General features: G+C 40.8%; 1 long non-coding RNA gene across 1 annotated transcript; it reads left to right on the top strand.

The window, feature by feature from the left end:
* Window positions 1-1,014: 1,014 nt before the first annotated feature.
* LOC133379696 (uncharacterized) lies at window positions 1,015-8,248 on the top strand. The gene is made up of 3 exons (XR_009761246.1): window positions 1,015-1,069; window positions 6,634-6,758; window positions 7,760-8,248. It is a non-coding gene; the product is annotated as an uncharacterized LOC133379696 (long non-coding RNA).
* Window positions 8,249-12,388: the final 4,140 nt, after the last annotated feature.

The raw sequence follows: 12,388 nt of genomic DNA, 5'->3' as shown, positions 1-12,388 counted from the left end.
AATTGGGAGCTAGAGCTGATCCTGACTTTCTTACAATGACTGTGTACATGGCAGACTTTTAAAGCACATCCACCCACCCCAGGAATCCTAAGAACGGTTGTTTTTTAAAGGTACTGGAATTGTACGTCCGTGAGGGGTAACCTACAGTTCCCAGAACTCTTTGGGAGGAAGAATGTGCTTTGAATATGCTTTAAAGGTCTGGTGTGTATGCAGCCAAGGATGGCCTGGTTCATGAACTGGTGTGATGAGTGGTATGTGTGAATGAGGCATCACAGATTAAACCCTGCAGAAATTCCATATCCCTATCAATCCTAAAATGCAGTGTTCTGAAATGTAATCAGTTCACATTATCAGCTGTGAGTTATAAAGTGATGGCAACTCAAGTGATGTCCGCTGTTAGAAACAGTGATCTAGATATATGATACAAGTATTTGTCACACTGACACTTTACACTTAATTGTTCACTTAAAACTACTTAAGCATATGCTTAACCATGTATCATCTGCAAGGTATTCCTCAAACATTTGGGGAAGTTTTGCAGAGAGAGGATCTCCTGGTATCTGAAAATATAGTCTTTTGAAATCCACCCTTCTTTGCAATGTGGTTTCCTGAATCCTGCAGTGCATGTTACAGAGGGGAAGGAGACTTGCTGCCCCTGGCCCTCAGTGGAGATATGCAACGTGACTGATTATGTAGATCTCTGCAGGGTTGTGGTGGTAGCCCCTTGCTAATTAGGAACAGAGTGGTCCTTCTTACAGAGTGCACCAAAAAGAATATCCACATTTGCTGGCGAAGAGCATCTAATATTTCTAATACTGACTAGGTGACACCTCATTTAATTAGGCAACGTCCAGCTCTCAGGACATTCTGTACAAGCAATAACTTTTTCATGTCTGAATTCCTCATCTGTGAAGACATAAAGCTCTTTAGTCAAATTGCTATAAACAAAACAAAATACCAACCCCAGAAATTAATTTCCTTAATTTTCCTTTGGCTAGCTGCTGTTTCTGTATTTCAGATTTAGTGACTCCAGTGAAGCAGCATTTCCTTCAGGCTCCATCTTCTCTAGGTAGGTTGCTTGCCAGCTCCTTTCCTTTGGAATGGTTTTGCCTTAATTATATTGCAGTGTACTTAAATGTAGTGTTTTGTTTTTCAGTCCTTAAAAAAGCGCTAGGTTGTTAATACTTCACAGATAATGTGGCATCTGTGTCTGAAACCAACTTTGGGATCATTTTAAGAAATCCAAATTTCTGAAAAAAATATCCTGTATTTTTTTTAAAAAAAAATCCCCAGAAAACATTGGATTATACCCAATGCTAGTCCTATTCAGAGTAAATCCACTGAAATGAATGGATATAACTAAGGTTGCAATCCAATACATGTCTACTCAGAAGTAAGCTCCATTGGGTTCAAAGGGTCTTACTCCCAGGTAAATGTGCATTGGAGTGCAGCCTAATTTAGGTCCATTAATTTTAGTGAGTCTACTCTGAGTAAAACTTACTTGGATATAACCCAAGGTGTCTTTGGGTTCTAGATACAGATCATTTAAGGCTGAGTACACACTATACTTACTTCCCTCAAGGAATCCTGGGAAATGTAGTTTGTTAAGGATGTTGTGAATTGTAACTTTGTGAGCGGTAAACAACATTTCCCAGGATTCTTTGGGGGAAGCAATGGGCTTTAAATGCATTGTGTGTGTACCCAGATCTTTAAGCCAACTAGGGGATGATTCTTATTTTAATTCTCAGAACATAACATGTTCAGGATGAAGAGAGTTTTTGCAATCCATACTGTAAAGTGTACTTTATTCATTTATTTAATAAGACTTGTATGCCACTTAACAAACAAACAAACAAAATCTCTTAAGTGGTTGACATAAAATATTTTTAATCCATAAGAAAATATTGAGAATATCAACAGACCTTAAAAAGAAACGAGAGATAATACAATTATTTTATTTGTATGTATTTATTTATATACTGCCATTTATATAGTGTAATATCAGGGCAGTGTACAACAATAAAACATAAATCCTCATTTAAAATAGTATAAAATAATAATTAAAATAACTGATGAGTCAAAAAAGATTCAAACAGCTGCATAGGCCTGTCAGCATAAAAATATCCTCAAGAGAAGCCTGAAGATCAAAATAGAGATAATTATCAAAATATGGATAAAATCAAGAGTTTTTAAAATAAGTATTGAAAATAAAATTGCATATCTGGGTAGGTTTGTCTAAACAAACAAGTTTTTAGCAGGCTTTAAAAACTATACAATAAAAGGCACCTGCTTTTTCATAGAGAAACATCTTTCATAGAAACATAGGAATCTGCATTATTCTGAGTCAGATCATTGGTCCATCTAACTCAGTATTGTCTACACAGTATTGTCAGATCAGCTTCATTACTGCTGTCTAGCGTTTCAGATAGGGGTTTGTCCCAGCCTTACCTGGAGATGCCGGGGATTGAACCTGGAACCTTCTGCATGCAAAGCAAACACTCTGCCATTGAACTGCAGCCCTTTCCAGGTATTACTATTTGCAGCTTCTTGTTTTATACAATTAATGGATAGCAGAAATGGTTCATGAACTGAGGGGCTCTTTGCAGATCTGCTCAGTCTCTGCTGCCTGTTGGATAGGAAGGCTGTTTCGTCTTAATGATCAGGTGTATGGCCAGTGTATCTCACGCTGCACATTTTCCTGCACATTTGTGCAAAGAGGACATCTGTGCAAAGGCTTTAGATTGTCCAGCTATATGGATGATGTCTATGAAAGTAATAGATTATGTGATTTGTGCAACAGGATCTCCACAGCCAGTGTAGGGAGTGCCCCTGGTGCAAAGGCACCTGTTTTTTCAAGGATTATATCCCATTCACCACCATATCAGGAACATGCATCTTGTCTTGGTCACTTTCATCTTCTGTTCTTTAACTGCTGGTCTTGTGTAGTGGCTAGGACCAAGAGCTATGAAAGAAGGTCCCTAGTTCAAATCTAACTTCAGCTGAATTTAGGCAAGCCACATAAGAATCCTGATGGATCACAACAAAGGTCCATCTAGTTCAGCAACCTGTTTTCCACATTGGCCAACCAGATGCAAGAGTCCCTTGGCACCATCTGAGAAAACCTATCAAGCAATTACCAGAACTTCTGTAAAATAGTGCTGTCTAAGCCCAACCCTTATAAACAATCCAGAAGGATACCATGGTCAATGGTACTGAAAGCCACCAAGAGGTCCAGGAAAATTAACCAGAGCTTGGAAAAGTTACTTTTTTGAACTACAACTCCCACCAGCCCCAGCCAGCATGGCCACTAGATTGGGCTGATGGGAGTTGTAGTTCAAAAAAGTAACTTTTCCAAGCTCTGAAATTAACAGGGTTGTAACAATCCTCATCTCCATTATCCAGCATAAGTCACCCATCAGGTTGAAATGGATCTAAATAATCATCCAAGGCTGTCTGGAGTTGCAAGGCCATAGACTGCTCCAATATCTTGCCTAAAAATGACAAATCAGAGAGCAGGCAAGTAACTGTTAAATGCCACAGGATCTAAGTTTGGGTTTTTTTAAAGTGTTGCTTCACTAACTATCAGGAATCACTCCTTTCCTCAAGGAAGCATTAACCACATTTGTGGTCCAGACACACAGTTCCAATCTTGCTGATTTAACTGCCAGGATGCATAAGAATTGGTTTTATTGCTCCAAGCAGCTTGTCCATGTCCTCAAGCCAAACAAGCTGAAAGGTATCAATTGCAATGCTGCTAGATGCAATCCTGGTCCCTTTGAGCTCAGACACTGTCACAACCAGTGTCAAGGTCAGCATGAATAGAAGCATTTTTGTCCTGTAAAATGGTCACAGCAGCTCCTTTAAGGCTCTTCACCACCCAAAAAAGTGCTGCCAGATGACAGTTCCTAGACACAATGGTGCAGAAAACTACCACTGTTACCACCACAAAATAAGATCCAAGATAGATTCTTTGCTGTGTTCAGCCCTACTCATTCTGTGATTTGCACAACTTACACTCTAGGCATCGACTTCACATTGCATTCAGCTCCTTTGGATACCAAGATGCCAAACTGACTCTGCAGTTAGGCTAAGACTGGTCTATGGCCCAAGTCATTCCCTCATTCCAAGTGGAGGCCAGGACCTCAATAAGACCACCAACAAAATCTGCAGGAAAAATGCTTTTAGTTGCTTTAAGTTGGACTCCTGCATTGAACAAGGGGTTGGATTTAATGGCCTAAACAGGCCCTTTCCAACTCTACTATTCTATAATTCTAAGCAACAGGAACTTCAGAAACCTATTTGGAGCCATCTGTTTCCTGGGGTCGACCTAAAGTTAAATCTGACCAGATAATGATCTGTCCATGTTATTGGAGTCGTTTCTGGCTCCCCCATCCACAGACCATCATCCCTCAAAATCCGTACCGAACACCAAATTCGATGTATGTCTTGCCATATTTGTTGAGCCAGATATTATTTGAGGCACGATGGCCATGAAGTTCTGAGCTGCTCCTAACAAGGCAGCCTTGGTATGGATATTAAAGTCTCTCAAGTCTGAGAGCTATGGGGTCCTGAACACCATGTCAATCAATCCAGGAAACTGGAATGGTCCACCAACAGAACCCTGTCCTGTGTTTTATGTCCAGGACTAGGTAGAGACATTTGAAATTAGTCAGCTATGGAACTGGGTACCTGGCCAAGGAGATGTTATCCCTGTATGCAAGGGCTACTCCAGCTCCCTGCTCCCCAGTCATGATTGGTGCTGCACTTGGAAAACTGGCAGACACATCTGTGAGAAGTTTACCCCTACCCCTGCATCCAGACAGGTTTCAGTTATATATGCCAGATCTACATGGTGCGCAAGCAGCAAGTCTGAGATCGGACAAGTCTTTCCTCCTGCTGATCCAATATTAAAGAAGCTGCCTTATACTGAGTCACACTAGTATAGCTCAGTACTGTCTTTACATGGGCTGGCAGTGGCTCTCCATGGTTTTAGACAGCCCTATGTGAAGATGCTGGGGATTGAACATGAGACCGTTCACGTGCAAAGTAGATGGTCTACCACTGAGCTACAGCCTAGCACCTACAAACTGGAAGGGACTACAAATAGACTTCATGAGATATTCAGGCTTGGAGGTGGCCAGAGAGTAGAAGGGACCAAAGTTGTCCTAATCAATCAATCAATCAATCAATCAATCAATCAATCAATCAATCAATCAGTCAGTCAGTCAGTCAGTCAATCAAATGCATGAAATACTTTTGTCAGCCCAGAATCTCCCATCAAGCATGTTCAATGGATGACCTAAAGTTCTGATATTACGAGAGTGTGAGAAAGAGAGAACTTCCTGTTTTCCACTATTTCTGCATGATGCATAATTTTGTAAACCTCTATCATGCCCTCCCCATTTGCCTTTTTTTCTAAATTAAACAGCCCTAAACAGTGTAGCTTTTCTTTGTAGGCAAGGAACTCCAGGGCCCTGATTATTCTGGATGCCTTTTTCTTTACTGTTTCCAGATCTGCAATATCTTTTTAAAGTAACACTTAGTTACTTTCACAACTAACTCCTTGCACATAAGCGAAGAACTGATAAGAGTAGGAACTGGATGAGGCAAAAGTGGATTTTCAAAGAGAAAAGTGTGTATTTTTTTTAAAAAAAACCGGTTGATTTGGTACTAAGTATCAGTTAGGACTCAGACTAACAGAGGAAGCAAGCATTGGCTCTGGCTGACTATCCTTCCCATGTATGACATTTAATAGGGCCACAGGCTCTACATGTATGACAATGCCTAAGTAGACATCTGCACTTTTTGCCACCTCTAATGACAGCATATGTCTTTATTTGGTGAAAATCATTCCTTGGGAAAAAGATGCCACCTATTCCTACATGATTACCCTAGCATTGTATCTCAATTGGATCGACAACCTCTGATGACCACCCAGTCTGTGTTGGAAAACCTGTACTGTTCTACCTCCTGATGACTGAGTACCAGTGCCTATTGTCATTCAATGTCCCTTCCTTCCAGATTAGTGTCATGGTCTTTTGTTTGCAGACCCTCTCACTTCAGGAAGCCACATCCTTTTACTGTGTATCACTCAGGCACTACATTCTTCAACGTTTCAAGATTCTCCAGGAGGTTGCTTTATGCATCTCTCTTCAATCATACTTGATCTCATGGACACCCACAGAAGCAGACTTCTTCAGCCTTCCTTAGATGCCTTCTCCATGTTGTTATTTAGGTTAGTCAGGACCTCTTAAGTTGGGGACCTGGATCCCTCTCTAGAATGATGTTGTTGGACTCCAGCTCCCATCAGCCTACATTAAGGGATAATGGGATTGTAATCCAGCAACGTCTGGAGGCCACAGGTTAGCCACCACTATCTTTTTCCATTTTAAAACACTATTAAGAGGGTTCTAAGGAACCCAGTGTTGAGGAGCCATGGAGTTCAGGGCTGATTTATGAAGGCAAGCCTACCTTTGGTCCACCCCTTCATTGCCTGAGATTTTTTCCTGTATCGTATTAGATAACAAGAGGCAGACTTTTCTCTGTGTTGTGCTTGGTTGAACAAGTCACCCAAGAATTTGTGCCTAGCCTCTGCTAAAACTCCAGTATATAATTATGACCTCACACACACAGGTCACAGTGATTTCCTCCAAGAAAGTGAGATGTTATTGACCTAGTGCAAGCAGCATTGTGACGTATGACAGTCTCTGAATGAAAAATCCCTCAAGACTGTGCCTCAGTGACTACATGGGTAAGAGGTGAGTTCATGCACATATAAACAGGGAGATGGGCAAGCCTGGTAACACCTCTCCACTCTTGGGTTTTTTTCCCCTAAAGATTTTTTGTTCATCTGTTAATGTTGCAGTTTCCCCAAGTCTGCTGATGCCTTCCTCTTGTGTGTGGATGGGGCTGTTTGATTATTATTTTTGCACAATATAATATGCAATAAAACAGACAAGAATAAAAGTTGCAACTAAATAATATATGAGCAAGTGTCTGGTCTAAGCAATGAAGTGGGAATTAATACAGTTTTTTAAGGAGCGATATATATCATACCCAATCCTTGTCATCGGATAGCAAGGTAAGCGCAGCACCCCAAACTTTTACCTTCTCTGAATAATATTCAAAAAAACAGATTGCAGCTCTTGGGGTTTGTTGTTGCACTATTTTCTAATTAGCAAATGTCAGAAATGGCCACCAGCTCCCTTCATCAGTGCCTTTCTGCTGCAGTCCTTTATTGAGATGGCTTTGATATGTCAGCCACTCCATAAGGGCAACCTGCTCCACCTTCTGCCATAAGCAGCATCACTCACATCTGAGCAATGTGATAGCTGCCTCTCAATAGCAGTGATGCTGTTAAGAGTCATTTTCCTCTTTAACATTTATGTTCAGAGTGAGTTTTCTTCACCACCGAGTAAACTCATCACTTCTGCATAAATGTGGGATTAAGTGTGGCAGGTGTCATGGCCAGAGGAAGGGAATCTAATCAGACTTCACACTGGCACCTCTTTATTCAGAAATGACTTTGCTTCTGCCCAACTGCCCTGATGTACAGGGCTGGATCGAAGTGCAGGTGGCCCAGGCAATCACCTGGTGTGTCAGGCTTGGGTGTATGTGATTGTCATGGGCTACCTACTCAATTACCCATACAGCAGCTGACACAAAAATAGCACATTTACGGGTGTTCACTTGTGAATTTGGCAACATTGACTTGCGTGGCCAGTATTGTGTTAATGTTAACTTTTTTTTTAATTCACAGGAAAATTCATAACATCAGTGACCATTCAGTAAATATTGTGTTTGTGCTCAGATTCATGCAAGCAGATGACATAAGTTATCATCTTATATGACAGGAACAAATCATCCATCAAAGTCTTGTAATGGACTGCAAATGTAAAAAAACTAGTAAAAAGTCAAATGAATGGAGGGGGCATGCCAAAGATGCTCTTTGCTTTGGGCCCTCAGAAGGTCTAGGGAAGGACCTGGTCATGCATATGAGAGTCAGTTGCTGGGTTTTGTCTCCTTGTCACGTTGTAGCATAACCAAGAAATGGAACCCTGGAAAGTGCTATATGGAACTCACTGGACTTTATTCTTAGGTGTTCCTGTCGTGGTTTGTGGAAGTTTGCGAGAGTGGTAAAATCTGCCCTCCCAATTAAGACCACCAATTACTGGAGTTACTATATGAAAGTGCAATGAGCTTCTGTGTACAAAGGACAGAGTAAAGAGATGCATTGTGTTCCCTCAAGAGCCCTTGTAATATATAGACCCTCTTTACAGTACTTTGTTCTGCCCATATATTTTTAATGCATAAATGAAAATTATTGTCTCCACAAAGACATGCTGGTGGAAATTCATCATTAAAAGTGCAGTACAATTCATAATACATAACATACTGCCAAGCGTAGTGATGTCTTTAGTTTGTGCTTGGCAACACCTTAAGTATTCACTGACAGAAGATTTATTTATTATTTTAGCAATATCATTCTGCATAAAATGTACCCTACCATTTTGTGACCTGTCACATACTTGGCTTTCAGAGGCAATTCTATAAATTGCTGCTCTTCTGTAAATGGATATATCCTTTTAAAGGAACATTTGTCTTGCTACAGAAAGTTTGGGATTTAGAAAATACAAAAGTTAGACTCAGCAACTTTTATCCATTCTAGCCTTGTGGCAGAATTTGCATGTTCATTTTATGCATCTAACTCTACATATATTTGTATGTGGAACACAGGAAGTTTCCATATACTGATTCCACCCAGTGGTCCACCTAGCTCAGTACTGTCTACACTGACTGGCAGCAGCTCTCCAAGATTCAGGCAGAATTCTCTCCCAACACTACCTGAAGATGCTGGGGATTGAATTTGGGACCTTTTGCACGCTAGGCAGATGCTCTACTGCTGAGCTATGGTCCTTCCCCTATGCTCTTGTGCCCAGATCTGAAAGAGTTAAGTACTGTTGTTTGTAGAAATGCCCTCTTACCCATAAACGTGTCACCTGTAACCAGATTAGGGTTGCTAGGTCTCCAATTTTCACCCAGAGACTCTGGATTTTTGGGATCCTCTCCAGGTCTCTGGGTGAGTCACCTTAATCTCTGGACTCTCAGCTTTCATTTAAAAAATAAATAAATTTCTAGGTAGTCTGGTTCAAGAGATATACACCAAAACATCAGCCACCCCCCCTGCAACTTTTGTTAAATGAGCCCGTAGCTACTGCTCTGGCAGTAGCTAGATCATTGCAAGGTAGAAGACAGTTGTTTTTTCCTGTTTGTCTCACATAAATTGAGTAAGTACATAGCTTTCAACAGTACCAAACTCCTCTTGTGTGCAGGAGTCAAACAGGTTAAAATTTTCTTGGGCTGTTGAAGAGGGCAGTGTGTTGAAAACCTTCCCAATATGAAGCTTTAATTCAACACTCACTTTTCTGGGAGTAAAGCTGCAATGTTAATTCTACATACCCGGAATAAACACCATTGAACTCACTAGGACTTACTTTTGAGTAGACATGTTAGGATTGTGCTGTAAATTAATGGGACTTTTGAGTAAACATAGCAACAGATTGTGATTGTGTTGTACATCTTTCTCTCCCTCTCCAATCCTATTTTTAAAACAATTAGGCAGGGCTTATGTAGTTATCACTGCTTTTATTATGTAGGAAACTAATACTGGTTTTATTTATTTTTTTAAAAAATTCTGCAATGACCAACTGGTTTTGACAATAAGAATTCAAATTCTGGAAAAGGCTATTGCCTAGAATCATGGAGATCCAATGCTAGTCCATGTCAGCAGTACCGAGCTAAATGGTATCAAATGGTTTGTTCCTAAAAGTGGAAAGAGACCCAAGGGCCACAGTGACTCCAAAATTTATTTATGTATTTTATTTAGATCATTTATATACTGCTTTATTGTAAAAAAATCTCAAAGTGGTGTACAGAAGGAATTAAAACAATAAAATTGTTGGCGACAACAGTTAAAGACAGGTAATTAGAAACATTCAAAATAATAAAACTAACAATGAGTTAAAAACAGATAAAAAACACAATAGCTCCACATGCCTGGGTAGGTTTGCCTAAACAAAAATGTTTTCAGCATGTACTGAAAAGTGTACAATGAAAGCATTTGCCTAATGTCAATAGGCAGGGAGTTCCAAAGCGTAGGTGCTGCCACTCTAAAGGACTTGATTTCTTACAAGAGCAGAACAAGTACTATGTGGAACCTGTAACATGGAAAACACCCTTTGAACTTGGCCTGGTAGCAAATTAACAACCAGTGCAGATTTCAGAGCAGAGGTATTATGTGCTGATAGGATCTCACTGATGTCAGCAATCGTGCCACAGCATTCTGCACTAACTGCAGCCCCTGGGGCAGGTTGTACTGCATGAGGATTTCTGTGACCTTGGCTGACTGGTTGCCAGAATTTTTTTAGTTTTGGTTTTTGGTTAGGAATCCTGACTGGTTGTGGGGTCTGAGTTTTCTGCCTTACTCACAGGAATCTTGTTGTGGTTAGTATGGTATTGCATTCAGGAAATCATCATTATCTTTACTTTTTCTATTTCTCTTTGTATTTCATTTACCTTCAACCTTACTCCCTTTCATCCATAGAAGCAACAACAGTGGTTCCAACTCAGCTCAACCCCCTTAAACTGACTGATGATGTTGGTTGCATGGTTTGTTTCTTGCTCAATAGTGGACATTCCAGGCAGGGGGTTGCCAACCATGTTTGATTATTGATATATTTGCAGAAGATCCCTAGTCAAGCCTTATCAACAGCACAATCCAACCATATCTACTCAGAAGTAAGTGTTGGAATAAGCAAACTTGCATGTTCCCCCTGTAAAAAGGGAGATGTTCTTTCTGACTAGTATTTGGGGGATATCTCTATGTACCTGTGTACAGTGATGTAACTTCCTAAAGGGTGAGGCTATTTACCTTACCTGGGCTGGTTTATTCTCAAACGCCGCTGTTGTTACTTAATACTTGTGCTGGAAAGTAGGACTAAACAATGTTCCTAATTTTCATTGGTTTTTTTTTAAAAAAAACCAAACAGTAAGTCCTATTGAGCTCTATGGGACTTAGTCCCTTAGTAAGTGTTTAGAATTGCAGCCTTCAGGGGCATCCATCTTTACTCCTGAGTGCTCCCATCTAACATCTCCGCAACACTACGCTACTTTCTTCCTACAGTGTCCTTCTGGTGACTGGCCTGGCCTGAGGGCACTTACACCCTTTTTGCCAGAAGCAAGTAGGTTAGATTAAATGTTCCCTACCCAGGTTCCATCTTTTAGCTAAGATTTCTATCTTAATTTCCAATCAGAGAAATGTTTTTATTTGAATTGTGGTTGATGCTTAATGACACTAAGGCACACCCCTATGCCATCACTCATGCCCACCCTGTGACATCACTAGGGCCCTCCCTGAAATTATTATTATTATTTTATTTGTTAAATTTCTATACCGCCCAACTAGCATAGCTCTCTGGGCGGTGTACAACAGAGAAATAATACAACAAAGAAATATAAATATACACAGTATATAAGTAGCCAAACAATAATAATAAACAACAAACTAATGAAAACATCTCAATAAATATACAATTAAGCAATCCCCACACACTTCACAACAGTGTCTAACAAAAATATGCTGTAGTCCAAATAACAGCAAAAATGAATCTCCAAAATTAAATCTTGACCCCCAAAACAACTAAAAAACAACTAACCCCAGTAGTCTATAGACATCCCGAGCAGCAGGTTCACGCGCACATATACACACACACACGGTCTCTGGCCCCTTCAGCAGTTGCTGCTTTTGTAGCTGGAGAGAGACAGGGCCCCACCCTTCCAGGCCAGGTGGAAATCAGCCAGAAATGCAGGGAGCAGGTCTTGCAGAAACTCACACAGGTAGATGGTCTCTGGCCCCCTCAGCAGTTGCTGCTTTTGTAGCTGGAGAGAGACAGGGCCCCACCCTTCCAGGCCAGTTGGAAATCAGCCAGAAATGCAGGGAGCAGGTCTTGCAGAAACTCACACAGGTAGATGGTCTCTGGCCCCTTCAGCAGTTGCTGCTTTTGTAGCTGGAGAGAGACAGGGCCCCACCCTTCCAGGCCAGGTGGAAATCAGCCAGAAATGCAGGGAGCAGGTCTTGCAGAAACTCACACAGGTAGAAATCTCAGGGTTTGGGATGTGTCACACCTAGTGAACATGCAAATCGATCTTTATGTTTCTCTCATGGTTCATATTGTGTGCTGTTGATAATTTGGGTACTCTACAAACTCGTGCTTAAGCGATGGGAGTGATTTTCAGAAGCTTTGACTGAACCCTTTAAAGAACTTGGTTGTGTAGTTCCAGTGGATTTTAGCTGGGACAATGCCAAAAAGTTACAGACTCCAAGAAAAGT

The sequence above is a fragment of the Rhineura floridana genome, chromosome 1 (genome assembly GCF_030035675.1).
Source record: "Rhineura floridana isolate rRhiFlo1 chromosome 1, rRhiFlo1.hap2, whole genome shotgun sequence".
Classification (NCBI taxonomy): domain Eukaryota; kingdom Metazoa; phylum Chordata; class Lepidosauria; order Squamata; family Rhineuridae; genus Rhineura; species Rhineura floridana.
The sequence above is the reverse complement of the archived record's forward strand: the minus strand, read 5'-3'. Positions and strand labels throughout refer to the sequence as shown.